General features: G+C 37.6%; 1 protein-coding gene across 1 annotated transcript in view; it reads right to left on the bottom strand.

The window, feature by feature from the left end:
* The window catches only part of GRIN2C (glutamate ionotropic receptor NMDA type subunit 2C), a 3,426,271-nt gene that overhangs the window by 2,873,468 nt on the left and 538,179 nt on the right, over window positions 1-14,624 (bottom strand). The window lies entirely within an intron of this gene.

Here is a 14,624-nt window from a genome sequence, read left to right as displayed (position 1 = left end):
TAACAAGAGAGGAAAGTGAGGCATTGAAGAACTTACAATCTGACCCCACTATCACCATAAAACCAGCAGATAAGGGAGGTCCCATGGTGATAATGGATACACAGTTTTATAATGAAAGCATGTATAGAATACTACAGGAAGAAAAGGTATATCCGCCTATAGAAAAAAACGCAGCTTCAAGAAATTATTAAAGAAGTGGAATATACACTATATGATACCTTATTAGAAGGGACAATAGATAAAGATTTAAATGAGTATTTTTCAATGGCAAAACCAGTAATACCCATAATAAATGGAATACCTAAAGTACATAAACACCCTAGTAAACCACCATTGAGACCCATAGTGTCAGGAAGAAATTGGCTAACGGAACCTATATCAATTTATATAGAAAAGAGTTTAAGACCTATAGTGGACAGGAATCCATATATTTTAAAAGATACTAAGCACTTTCTCAAGATCTGTATGAGTTTATCGAAAGTACAAAAGAGAACAGTACCAACCTAACACTAGTAACAATGGATGTACGTTCCCTATTTACATCCATACTGAATAACATTGGTGTGGGTATGTTAAGGGAATATATGTTGAATGAACCCACATGCAACCATGCAAAGGTAGATCTTATTTGTATGTTGATGGAACTAGTGTTGAAACATAATGTCATGTTATTTGATCATAAAATGTACTTACAGAAGGAAGGAGTGGCAATGGGCACACCAAACGCAAATAGTTATGCGAACTTGGTGATGGCCACATGGGAGAAACAACATATCATATCAGGAAAATGGAGCCAGATTGTCTTTTATAGACAATTTGTAGATGATGTTTTCCTGTTGTGGAAGGGGGATCAAGAACAACTGGAATTATGCCATTCACAGTTAAACAGCAGCACAATTTTTTTGAAATTTGAAATGCAATGCTCAACATTATCTATCCAGTTTTTAAATGTTTGTATAGAGCAAAAAGAAAGAGGTCAATTTATTATGAGTATTCATAGGAAAGATTGTCATAGCAACACATTTCTTCACAGAACTAGTATGCATCCACGATACATTTTTGATAATATTGTGAAGGGGCGAGCCCTTAGGACATCAAGGTTGACAGCAGAGCAGGAACGTTTTGAAATGGAAATAAAAGGTTTAAAGGAAAGACTAAATGACGGAGGCTTTGAATCAATAAGGATGACTAATATTATTAAGGAAAGTATTGCACAGAAATGTCATTGGCAAACCTTACTACTCAGATAGAGCTACAGAAAGGTAAAAATGACAAGGTCAATAAACAAGCAGTAAGGGTACCAACATATTATGTTACCAATAGTAATTTAGTTACCGATACAGTTAAGAAATATTGGTCAATATTGACCCAAGACCTAGAAATAAGACCGCTAATAGGTGAAACACCAACATTTATGTTTAGAAACAAAAAATTATTGAAGAGGATGCTTTGTTACAAACATGAATCAATAGAAAATAATGTAAACTTGACAGGTACATCACCATGTACCAAGTATAATTAATGTCATTTTATTGAACAGAGTAACAGATTTGTGCATCCAGACACACAGTATACATATATATTTAAAGTGAAAGCTAATTGTAACAGTAAAGATGTTATATATTTAGCTGTCTGTCAAATATGCTTATCCTTCTATGTGGGAAAAACGAATAGGGAACTTAGATTTCGTATCCATGAGCACTTGTTACATATAAGGAAGGGCACAAATGCCCTAGCAAAACATGTAGCTGAATGTGGGCAGACACACTTTTTTAAGTTTCAAATTATGGAACAGGTTTTATCAAATGAAAGAGGGGGTGATTTGACAAATAAAATGGAAACCTCAGAAACTAGATGGATAGTTAGATTAAGGGCCGACAGAGGCAAAGCCCTCAATAAAAGGATACCAATGAAGCCCATTTTAAAGAACAGGACTCTTTTTAAATAAATTTATTTTGTGAGAGTAATAAACAATAAAGTGATATATATACATAATAAAGTGATATATATACATATTTTTATATTTTTTATGTTTTTTATGCTTTTATAATGTTCCAAGATAGATCTTAAACATGTAGTTTAAAGCTGCACCAGAAATTTCAGTAAGGGTGTGTATGGCTTTAATCCTAAATAGAATAATTGTTATAGATTCATTGTATTTAATTGTTGAGTATATTTATAAGGGACCACAATTTAATGCATTTATGGTCTGATGAAGTGGTATGATACAACCATGAAAGAACTAACCTTGTTTAGCTGAGCTCAATGGAAGATTAAAGTTTGTTTTCCTTCATTTTAAACTGGATGGACTGGCGTTGAGATTTCTTTGCCTATGGTTGAAGTATTGGCCTTTTTTTGTGGAATACTCTAACACGTTAAAGCATCTTTCAGTTTTACAATAATTGACAAAAGTAGTGGACCAAGAAACAATAACACTGGTTGGCATGATATACTAAATAAAAAAGAAAAGAAGTGGATAATTAAATTAGGGGCTCTATTCACACCTGGTTTAAATGAACAATTTTGAATGGTCACATGTCTTGTCAAAGCTATATAAAGAGTGTTTGTTTTTTGATTTCATTCACACTGAGGAAGGCTAACTAATGTTATAGCTGAAACCGGTCTGTTTTTTCACTCTTGTATGTGCTTTTGAACTTAAATAAAAGGAATGATTGCTGCCTGAAATGCTGGTCCCGTTGTTAGTTCTTTGCTCTTCATGGTTTTTGGGACCTGGCAGTAGCTGTACGTGCAGGGTTTCTTTACAGTTGGAGTTCCTGTCTTTCTCTGCTGTGGGCTCATGGCAGCATCGGGCTTGATGTTCGTTTTTACGAAGATTTCTTGCTTTAGTGACCAGAGGTTTACTTTGAAAGTAGTGCTTTTGTTCTCCTGGTTATTACCAGAGGGGAATTATGGGTGTGAATTGCCTCTTTGTACTATTTCACCATGTCTTCCAGGTTAACGTTTTAACGTACACTTATTTGCTGATGAGGAATAAGCTTGCTGGATGGTGGTCGATTTATTTGGAAACCTATGAGTATTATACAAATATTGTCGTTGTTTGAACTGATAGCTGAGTTCGTTTATGTAGAACTGTGGCCTAACGTACTGTAAGTACAACATCTTTGGGACACGGTCCCCGTTTTTACTATCTACGGGCCTCAACTTCAGTGAACTTCTTTTCATTATTTTGTGTTTTCCACCAGCGGACTGGACATATATCCCTAAAATATTTAAAAAAAAAAAACAAAATTAAGGGCACATCTATATGAGGGGATGCATTTGCAGACTTATTAGATGAGCAAATGTTAAATAATAGTGAAGAAGTTCCAATCAGAGACTTTGGACTAGGAGCGGAGTTCTGGAACAAATACTCGACAGTGGCCCAACAAGCTTTGAGTAAAATACATTGGGACATTGAGTGTTTTGTAATTAAGTACTCTTCATGATATTCTTATGTATCGTTTAAATTTATAACTTCAGAGCAAAATACTAAGGGCTTTTTTTGGCTATATATTTTTACAGATGCATGTATTTTTTCAACATATGGATAACTAAGGACTATTAATACTGAATGTTTAACAAAAAGGTATATTCCATTTAGCATATGATTTTTGCTTACATCATTTGGCTGATATGGCAAACAAGGATTGGGACTGAAACGGATACATCGGCTGGCTTTTTTTTCGGTGCTTTATCATATGGAACTACCTAAGAACTTTGCAATTTTTGCCTGAATACTTGTGACATTGAGTTTAAGCTATTTCATATGTTTGTGACCTAGCGGATGTATTTCTTATCCTAACATCGTATGTATTGGAATGTTTTTGTATGGCACCTTGTTCATACTGGATAGGGCTACTTAATAATTGTTTCTTAGTGCTGCTATATATGTTTACAGTATTGGCCTTATTTGGCATTTATGATTGATGTTAACATCTAATAATGCTATCGGGTTAATAGGTAGAGGTAGAGGTATAGAATTAGGAATATACTGGGTGACAATATTTTTGTTGGACTCTTTAAAAGAACCCTTCACTTTGAGGATATTCCTGAGTACAAGTGGACATTGTGTAATTAGTATAACTCGATTAGTAGGCCCATTGACATATTAAATTTGATAGTCTATTTAAAGTCTATATTGTTTCATAGGCCGCACTGTTTTGGACTGTTCTATATGCCCCTTTGGATGAAATTATGTCATATATATATAAGACATCTATTTTTTGATGAGATATATTGATGCTAGATCATTTTTAGACTATATTTATTGCCTAAGTTTATATTTAATTTTCAAGTTAGGGAGTTGTGTGTATTTTTACCATCAAGCGGTACACTTTGGTGCAATTGGTACAGACCTGTGTCCTAATAGTAAACTGTAGCCATACCTTTTGGACTCAGCACTATGTTTAATTATATATATAGGGGCTGATATTGTCTGGATATTAACATTGGATCACATGAAATTCTGAACCTGCGGGATTAATATAAGGACATAGCACTGCTGATTTAATAATAATAGCAGGGACTGTTATTGTCCAGTTGGTAACAGTTTTGAGTGGAATTTGAATTGTTTTCCCATTTTGTCTCTGGGATTTTGAAGTGATAAAGGAGTGTCTTTTTTGAACCGAATGGGTTGACTTGACCAGGCACAGAAATTACGTAGGTTTTGAATTTTTATTTATATGCTAGTGTACCACATGATGGATATTTCCAACCTGTTATGGGGGCTTGCCTCGGACAGAGATGATTTGGCCATCTTTGGTTTAGACAATTACAATGGGCAAATGAATAGCACCAATATAGTAACCAATGATGAAGGATGTGAAAACATTTTTTTTGAACTTACAAAGCATATGCGACAGCTCAGAAACAATGCCTGGCACAATAGGTTGTTTCGGGCTTATTTGATTAAAGAAATTATACCCAGAGGTTTGCGTGTACGCTTACAACCACTGGTTAGTAATCCTGATGAGATCCTTCTAATAACATGGGGCGAAGCTCAACAACAAGCCTCTCTCAGGTTTGTCAAAATTTTGTCCGAACATCATAACAGAACTATTGACAGTGAAATAGAGATTGTAACTACTTTATGTGATGATGTTAAAAAATATGAGGAATCACCCATTTATATGTCCTGCCTGAAGAAACTTAGTCATGAACTCACTATTCTGGAAGAGCAGCTTAGGGATAGGAAGAAGAGAAAATTCCTGAGGGATCAATCTGACTATGATAGGGGTGACCCCTTTAATATGGGTAAAGATAAGCATGTTCATTTTGTTCAATCTTTGAAAAATCCACACAAGAGAAAGCGGCCAAGATCCATCTTAAAAAATGGATCTATGTCCAGTATAGACACCTCAGGTGTGGAATCCTCTGGCTTGGAGGGTTAAATTGTGGTTACCACTGGTTTACTGGCAAAGAAAAAGGGGAACTCCAATGGCCCTTTGGGTTTAGACCCAGGAGGAGGGGGGAGGGGCAGGAAACATTGGAGCAGTAACCAACATGGAGGAACTAATACAAATGTTTGCCAAGAAATAAATAATGTTTTTAACATCTCATCTTATAATCTCTCTCCTGCCGAAATTGGTATTCTAAATAAAGGGTTATCTTTTATACCAGGATTCTTTGTCCCTGAGGATGCTTTTGTTAATGATGTTTTAACATTTTGCAGAAACCTTAATTTCAAAATATTTTTTCAGGACAGAGAATCGGATATGTCAGATGATTTCAGATACCACAAATCTGGGTTTATGTCACCTGTGAACCATAATGTACTTATGTTTCAGAATATAATTCTTAAAGATCTACATTTTCTCTCTAGTGAGTTCACATCCAAGCCGAACAATATTTCTAAGACTGAAACAGATTGCATTTCAAAACTAGCTAACAATCATGACTTGGTCATCCTAGGGGGTGATAAGGGTGGGGCTGTGGTGGTCCAGGATTGGACACGGTATGATGAAGAGGCCATGAGACAACTTTCGGATGCTCACTATTATCATACCTCTCAACCTTGAAACATCAAAAATCTGGACAAGGCCCATGAAAAATAGGTACAAATCTGTACGCTGATTAACATCAAATTTGAATACATAATTTGCTGTAACCCCGCCCAGCAATGGAATTGTGGGATGCCAACTTTCAAATGCAAACTGAAGAACAGACAATCAAAATATGGCACCAGCGTCCCCCTGCAGCCATTCAAATGTCCCATCACCTGTCTATTTCATCCCATTTACCAAAACACTAATGTGTGCATACTGCTTTACTTCTACAATGATTATTTGGATTTTATTTTTACATTTTATAGCAAAATACACAAACACTAGGACATCTGCTAAACAAAGCAATACTTACTGTCTCACCATAAAAATAGACTTGGCATTAAAACTTCTCTGCCCTTGAAACTCACATTCATCAAAACAGCATTGAAAACCACACCACATCCAAAGAAAATGCATCTGTCCAGTGGTGGATAAAGATTACCTTTGGGCTGTTTTCAAATCATTGGCCCCTTGTACACAAAACAAGAAACATAATGGCAGGCTGCCTCTCTCCATTAGAGATACAGGTGCTAGACCTGGGGTGCATTTCGAGCTTCCATGCTCTAGTCCAGGTTTCTCTTGAATAGGATTGGGAAAGGCTCTGCTTCATACAGATAGGAAACCTGTTCCAGAAAAAGGGAATTCTCTAAGACATATACCTGTCTGTCCCTCTAATGTGTGAAATCCCTAGATCAGGTAATTTTGGTGCTATTTGTTTTGCAGATACCCAACAAGGTCCATCAGAGTGGGATCCAAGGATGCTTTGTATGCCATGCACAGATCACTTCTCAACATTATGTACGAAAAAGAATATAGAGATTTGATCTGAACTGGCTGGAGAACGAGCTTGATAAACAACATTTCTGTTGCTGGTTTTCTGATTATAATTCAAAACACTTTATACAAGCTAAGTTCTGCAACATAATTAGCAATGGGGTATGATTTTAATATAGTATGTCATTGTTTCTTGTGTCTGTTATTAACAATATTTTTCAACATATGTATGGTAGCAAAACAAATTGCTGACTGACCATTTTGAAGACAAGATCACTTCAAAGCTGCCCCTCCCCAATAAAGGCTTGTTGTCAGAAAGTGATGTTAAGCCTCTCGTTAGAAAAAGCAGACAAGTTGGCTTTCAACTAAATACATGCTATGTTTCACACTGACTCATCTATAAAGTGCAGAACATTGAGCCTTGAGCAGTGCAAACAGCCTACAGAGCTTGAAGGGACAGTGAAAAATGCAAAGGCCTTAGTTGTACCAATGTTCATCATTTTTTAAATATCATGTGAAAACATCCACTTTTAACACTAAACCACAAATATGGAATACACAGGTAGGTCTCGTGTTTCCATTAAGTGTAACAAAACATAAAAAATAAAAGAATAATTTAAAACCTGTACTTATTTCTTTAAATTAAAAAGTAATGATTTAATGACCTTCCCCAAAGAAACTTAGCCCTGCCACCCTTAGATGTTTTCCTCAGTGGAATTTTGCCATAAATTCTTTCAAAGATATGCAGACCAGACCTGATCTAATGGACAAGCATGCTACTGCAAATGAATTATTTTACTGTACCGGTGCCTAATTTCCCCTATTCCTGTTTTGTCATAGAGATAAAGCTGCAGCACTGACAGTATTAAATCAGTATGCCCTGCTCTTCATCTCTGGGTTTCTTCCTCCCCCATCTTTACCCAATTAACCTTCTCTGCACTCGTCCCCCTTATAGCACTAGTATATCCTCCCCTTTGAGAGGCATTTAACTGCATAAACTCCACACTATTCTGCCACCTGCAAATTATGTACATCTGACTCATGCTTGATTGTACGTGTCTACAGTGTTGCTCTTTATCAGCTCTGCATTATTAACTCTCCAATACTCCAGTATCTGATTAAACCTTCTTCAGCAGGTTCTGAGATGCAAAACATTGTGCTACTAATCACTGTAGTTACCATAAACTCGAGTGGAAGCTCCATTCCTATGCTCTATATACAAACAAGTATGAACAGTAACTGATTTTTGAGACATACATTACATTTTAATCTCAGCTCCTGTGAAGCCATTATCACTCACATCACAGACCCAAATCTATGCTTGGAATGTGATCTCTCACATTATCCATGAAAGAGGCCTGCTGGCTAAATAAACTCTAGCTACACAACAAAATTAATTCGACTGAAGACAATTTTCTGTCCAGTGTTAGTGCTTCATGGCCAAGTCTAGGGGACAGGATGAAAGCTTATTTTTAATACAACCCCTTTTATTGTTGGTCTGTGAGCTGCTGTCCTGCTTTATCAGTAATTGCCCAACTCCCAGAATCCTAGCCAACCCTAAACTACATGATGACTTGTGATACTGCAAAAATCTCCTTAATGAGAAAGTAGTGTTGCAAACTGCTGAGAATGAAACCAAACCTTGTTATCCAATTATGTTTACAAGTCAATACTTAAAATACGGTTTGCTAACTGCTTTTAACCTTTCCTGTATTCACATTCACATGATGCCATTTCCCCAAGCCAGAACACAAACTCAGATGCAGTACAAATCATCTGTAGTCCTGAAATGGTTGCTAGACTAGTCACACACACACACAGCTCGTTCACCCCGTTTGCGGCAAAATGAATAAAAATACATGTAGAACGGCAGATAGATCCACTTGAACAACACAACACTGCTTGCGTTGCGGCAGAATAAAAAACGTTTCTCCTACTCGTTTCACCAAACCAGAACACAAACTCAGAGGCAGTACAAATCATGTGTAGAGTGTAGTCATGAAACATTTGCTAGACAAGTCACACACCCACAGTTCGTTCACCCAGTTTGTGGCAAAATAAATTAAAAAAAAAAAAACATACAGAACGGCAGATAGATCCACTTGAACAACACAGCATTGGTTGCAGCAGAATACAAAATATGTTTCTCCTACTCGTTCCGTTCCCGTTTGTCGCAAATACGTTTCCAACGAACCCTGGACTTCCCAGTTCACTCTCATCATTGCAGGGAACTTGCAGATAAGAGATTTCACCCAGGACTACAGATTGCAGAATAGATCCATCCATATTTGAAATAATACTGCTTCCCGCTTGCAGATCCAGTGGAAATAGAATCACTCAAAAGTCCGGAAATGTGTGCACTAAGTCCTTGATCTCAATTCCGACAGGCTGGTAGCCCTGACGCAGCTGATGTCATCAGCTCAAAGCTGGAAAAAAAAATTTAAAAATAAAAAAAAGCTAGGGAAAAGTTGGAAATGAAGGGGTGCCACTCGGGAATCATGGCACCCCACTATTTGGACCCCAAAACTCGGTAAAAACCGAGTAACTCGGTACAGTTGGCAATATGACTATTATACATACATGCACATTGATCCCACCTTGGATTTCAGAAAACAGATTGATGAGTTTCTTGAGTTAGCCATGGAGGAAGGCATCATTACTAAAACTACCAAACAATACTTAACTATTTCTGATCCCAGTCGACAATACATTTACTTTCTGTCTAAAATCCATAAAGATCCGATTAATCCACCAGGCAGACCCATTGTTTCTGGGAGGGGCTCATTGACAGCACCCCTATCACATTTCCTTACAAAATACCTTAAACCATTATTGAAATGGGTACAGGCTAGAATCAGGGATACCACCGAGTTTCTTCAAGTGATTACAGAAACTCAACTTGAGCCTGATTGGTTATTATGTACATTGGATGTGACAGCCCTCTATACCAACATCCCTCATTGGGCTGTTATAGATGCCCTTGAATTTTGGCTATACAAATCTGGGCTTTACCCCTCTGGTTTCAATACATTCTTGTTGGTTCTTGCGGAACATGTATGTTAGAAAAATATGTATTAACATATGTGTGCAATGCTTATTTTAAATAAGGGAAGATTAACACGTTTTTATTCTATATGCAGTATTAGTTCTATTTGAAACTGAAAACATGCTTTTCTGAAATTGTGCTTTCTGACACTGCAAGATGCACTCTGACCTAGTTTGCTAGCACAGCAAAATACATGTTTATGCTTTGGAAATGTACTGGAAAGCAGATGATTTTCTGCTAGGTCAGGAAATTGAAAGGAGAATAATAATAATTTCTGTAGATCCATTCATTATGGACAATAAGCTCTGTTCATGTTGATGAAAAAGTGCACAAGCTGCAAGATAGTTAGAGATAAAGAACAATAAACTGCTTCAGAAATCTGTACTTGCATTGTGCTTGAATTAGCCATAGTACCTAGACTTGTAACATCACATAGCAAGAAAGTTATAACTGACCGGTGGTCGTCAAGACCATCCTGGTTACTGAAAAATCTTTTTTAAACTTTGAAGAGTCAGCTAGAAACGTGAGAAATATCTGTAAAATAACAGAATTATGAACTGGTGATCTGCTACGTCAGTCGTAGTGGGCAATGCCTTGAAAGAAAGGTATAATAACTGTGACACTTCCTGATTTAGTCAGACAAACTCTGTAACTGCATTTTTTGTCTCCTTGCGCAAGAATAAAGATACCTGAACTGAACCTTATGCTTTTGGTTTTTTGAAGTATTTTTCTCTGACAGTGTATTAACTAAGAACATTATTTTTTATCAAAATAAATGTTTTCTACAAGTTCAAGGTACTGCTATGGGGGCATCATTTGCGCCAATATATGCCTATTTGTTTATGGCATATATATAGAGGAACAGCTTATTTATGATGACTCCCATAATTTTTTCATGGGTGAGATGGATATCTGGAGAAGATATCTGGATGACTGTTGGTTGGTCTGGAGATCAGATGTTGAATACCTCAAAGAATTTGTGAGTTATTTGAATGAGAACAGATGGGGAATTCACTTTACGTTGAGCCATCATAGGGACAAAATTACATTTTTGGATGTGTTGGTATCAAGGGCTCCTGAGGACACTTTAATTACTGAAGTGTATCATAAATTCCCTGAATATAACTCTTTGCTCCAGGCCACCAGCAATCATCCACCCCATATTTGTAGGAACATTCCCAAATCACAGTTTATGAGGGTTAAACGGATTTGTTCTAAGCCAGCCAAGCAAAAATACTATAGGGATGACTTGAGATCCAGATTTAAGGACAGAGGGTATAAAATGGGTGATGTCTTACAAACCCAGAATAAGGTTGATAATATGACATGGGACAGTCTTGTCCTCTATAAACATAAAAACAAGGACAGTAAGTCCCCCCCCCCCCCCAGGCTTGTGGTCACTTATGGTAGAAACACAGGCACTCTGATGGAATATGTGCAACATCATTGGAATATATTGTTGGCTGATGCCTCTCTAGGTGCAATATTAGGTGACAGATGCCATTTCTCTTTCAGGAAAGGGAGAAATTTGGTATCCATCCTTAGCCACTATAAAAAAGGACAACTCAGGGAAACCCCTCAAATACAAACCACCCTTTCAGGTGGACCTTTAATAGGTTGTCACCCTTGTGGACATTGTGTTCATTGTCCAAGAATTCTCAAAACTAGGACTTTCAGTAGTAAAAATACATCCCATGTTTTTGATATCCCTTTCTTTGCCAGTTGTAATACTGATTGGGTTGTTTATTTAGTTAGTTGTCAATGTTCTGCTTTTTATATAGGACAGACCTCTAGACCACTAAGAATTAGGATGTCAGGACACCTTAATGAAGTTAAAAATCACAATTATGAAAGCCCTATACAAACATACCCTAACACATGTTAAAGCATCTTTTAGTTTTACAACAATTGACAAAATTAGTGGACCAAGGAACAAAAAAACTGGTTGGCATGATATACTAAATAAAAAAGAAAAGAAGTGGATAATTAAGTTAGGGGCTCTATTCACACCTGGTTTAAATGAACAATTTTGAATGGTCACATGTCTTGTCAAAGCTATATAAAGAGTGTTTGTTTTTTGATTTAATTTACAGTGAGGAAGGCTAACTAATGTTATAGCTGAAACCGGTCTGTTTTTTCACTCTTGTATGTGCTTTTGCACCTAAATAAAAGGAATGATTGCTGCCTGAAATGCTGGTCCCATTGTTAGTTCATAGTTGAGTATAACATCCATGTAATGTTAACTAGGACAGCAAGACCGCACTTATCCTGACCCAGTAAGCAGCATCCATACCTCCACTCACTTACTTATGAAGCAGCGTAGCACCACTCACTTCATTTACCATTTATTGAATTACAGATCCAACCAAATTAGCAGCTCATCTCCAATATCTTATTTTACTTATCAAGCAGTGTACAACTGCTCACTTTTCATTCCCAACTCATTGAATTGAACATCCAACACCAGAGGGGTAACAGAAGAGTACAAGCCTGCCGCTCTTCTCCACCCACCAGCCTGACCAGGCTGTTCCCCCTCTCTCTGACCAACTTCCAACAACCTAATCACCATTTAAAGGCATTAAGCCAAACATCATTTGGTGTACCCCTTCCTCTCTAACCAAACTGGATCCATGTCATCACCTCCCAAAGCCCTAGCACATAAATAACAAAAGTAGCCAGTTGCCCAAACAGCTAAAAGTAAACCACTGATCCCTCTCCAATGCTAAAGTAATGGACCATAACCTCATAACCTACATAATCACTGTGCATGATTTAAATACTCACTTACTTAACTACCAATAGAAGCTTCATAATGATTCCCAGGTCATTATCAGCCAACTGGACAACCGAACACTAAACCCACTGCCACTTCAAACCATGCATAGGTAATTACATACCATCATGCCAAATTGCAGCCCCATTTTACCACCCAATGAATAGAATAACCATGTGCGATATCTTTAAAAAATTCCATTTAATAGCAATCCTGCCATCACACCAAATATCCATTATAAGCAATAAGACATTTAAATGACCATCATAGCATTTTAGCAGCATGACCACCACAGGCCATACCATTTCCATATTAAACAAATGAAAATGAATCATAATCCCAAACCACTCCAGTTGAACCTCCTACTCCAGCTAAACATGAAATGCCCAATATTCAATATCCCCTCAATATCCTTCCTCCCATCCAACAAGCCACCAACCCAACCCCCCCCCCAAATTGTATCCCCCAACCGAACATCACATGCCTCATTTATCACCAAATGGAAATCCCCATCAACCTCCCTATCCATCTGCCAAAAGGCCTGACCAGGCTGCTTCCCCAAGTAATCACTTGCCAAATGCACCAAAAACACTAAACCCAAGCCAGGTGAAACCACACATGCACAATGTACCACCAGAATCCTAAAATTCCCAATGTCACCAAAAACAAAGCAAGGTCAGTGATATGCCATCATGCCAAACTGCAGCATCTTTATCCACCCAATGGCTATACTAATAACCAAAATGACATTTTCACAAACCATACAAGTGTCATATCAACCAAGTGAAAATGAACCCCAATTCCCCCCGACTTCCTCTGCAAAACTAAGATGCCTGCTAAATTGAACCCAACTTCAAAGTCCCACATCACTTCTCCAGTCATCCTACCTTTCTAACAGACTAGCCACAAACCATTCCCCCCAAAAGTATAGCCCAACCCTCCTGACACATTTGCAAACCATTGCACATCCCTATGAACAATGCAATGCATCTACCAAAACTCAACATCCTTAATCCCCTGCTTACCCTGGCTTTCCCCTTTAAAGCTTTCCTTTCAATGTGTCACCTTCACATCCGATAACAAAACAAACCTTAAACATCTGAACTATATTTATCTGACCTCACCTGAAGATGTCGCTGGACAAATTGGTTTGTTACCAAACCTCATTTGTCCTGGTCCCCATCAATAAATGCATCATACTGAATGATGTTTGACAACCTTTATTAAACTTCCAGAAACATAATTTCTTTCCTTATAACTTGTCTAGACACTGAAACACCTAGTTCCTACATATCCCCAACACTCACATACCTGCAATGCTCCTCAAACCCTACCTACTCTTAAAGATGCACATATAACATACAACCTCCTATCAATCAAAGGCAAATGTCTACTTAAACAACAAAAAACAATTCCTCATGCCTCACACACACACACACACACACACACACACACACACACACACACACACACATACACACACACACACACACACACACACACACACACACACACACACACACACACCTTGTACTACTCTGTCTACCCTTAACACAGTTTTAAAGCCCCAGACATTACTACCTACTCCAAATGAGACCATTGCTAAATCCTAAAATGACTCCAGCCTATCTACAGGTGCACAGTCCCATGCCTGCTTGACCCAGCCCTTGACATACGTCATTCTCATCTGTACCCCACTACTCCCAAACCACATAGACTCTTAAGCAGCTAATAAGGTGATTACTTGCAACCTCATTGTGCACCATTCCAGCGTCAGGAACATCCATCCCATCAGAATGCGTCACCTTTCAAATCCACTTCTTTCAGGCCACTGCCTGATGCTTTCTGCACTTCACCAATCTGCAAAAGAAAAGAAAAACTGTAAATTCTCTGTGCAGAAAATTGAAGACTTTCTTAACATTGAGGCACTGCCAAGGACTCCTGCCATCCCCATCAAATTCTTTCACTTCCAGTGAAAGAAAATACT

This window comes from Protopterus annectens, chromosome 10.part0, assembly GCF_019279795.1.
Source record: "Protopterus annectens isolate FY-2018-M chromosome 10.part0, PAN1.0, whole genome shotgun sequence".
Classification (NCBI taxonomy): Eukaryota; Metazoa; Chordata; order Ceratodontiformes; family Protopteridae; genus Protopterus; species Protopterus annectens.
This window is presented reverse-complemented; position numbering and strand designations above follow the sequence as displayed.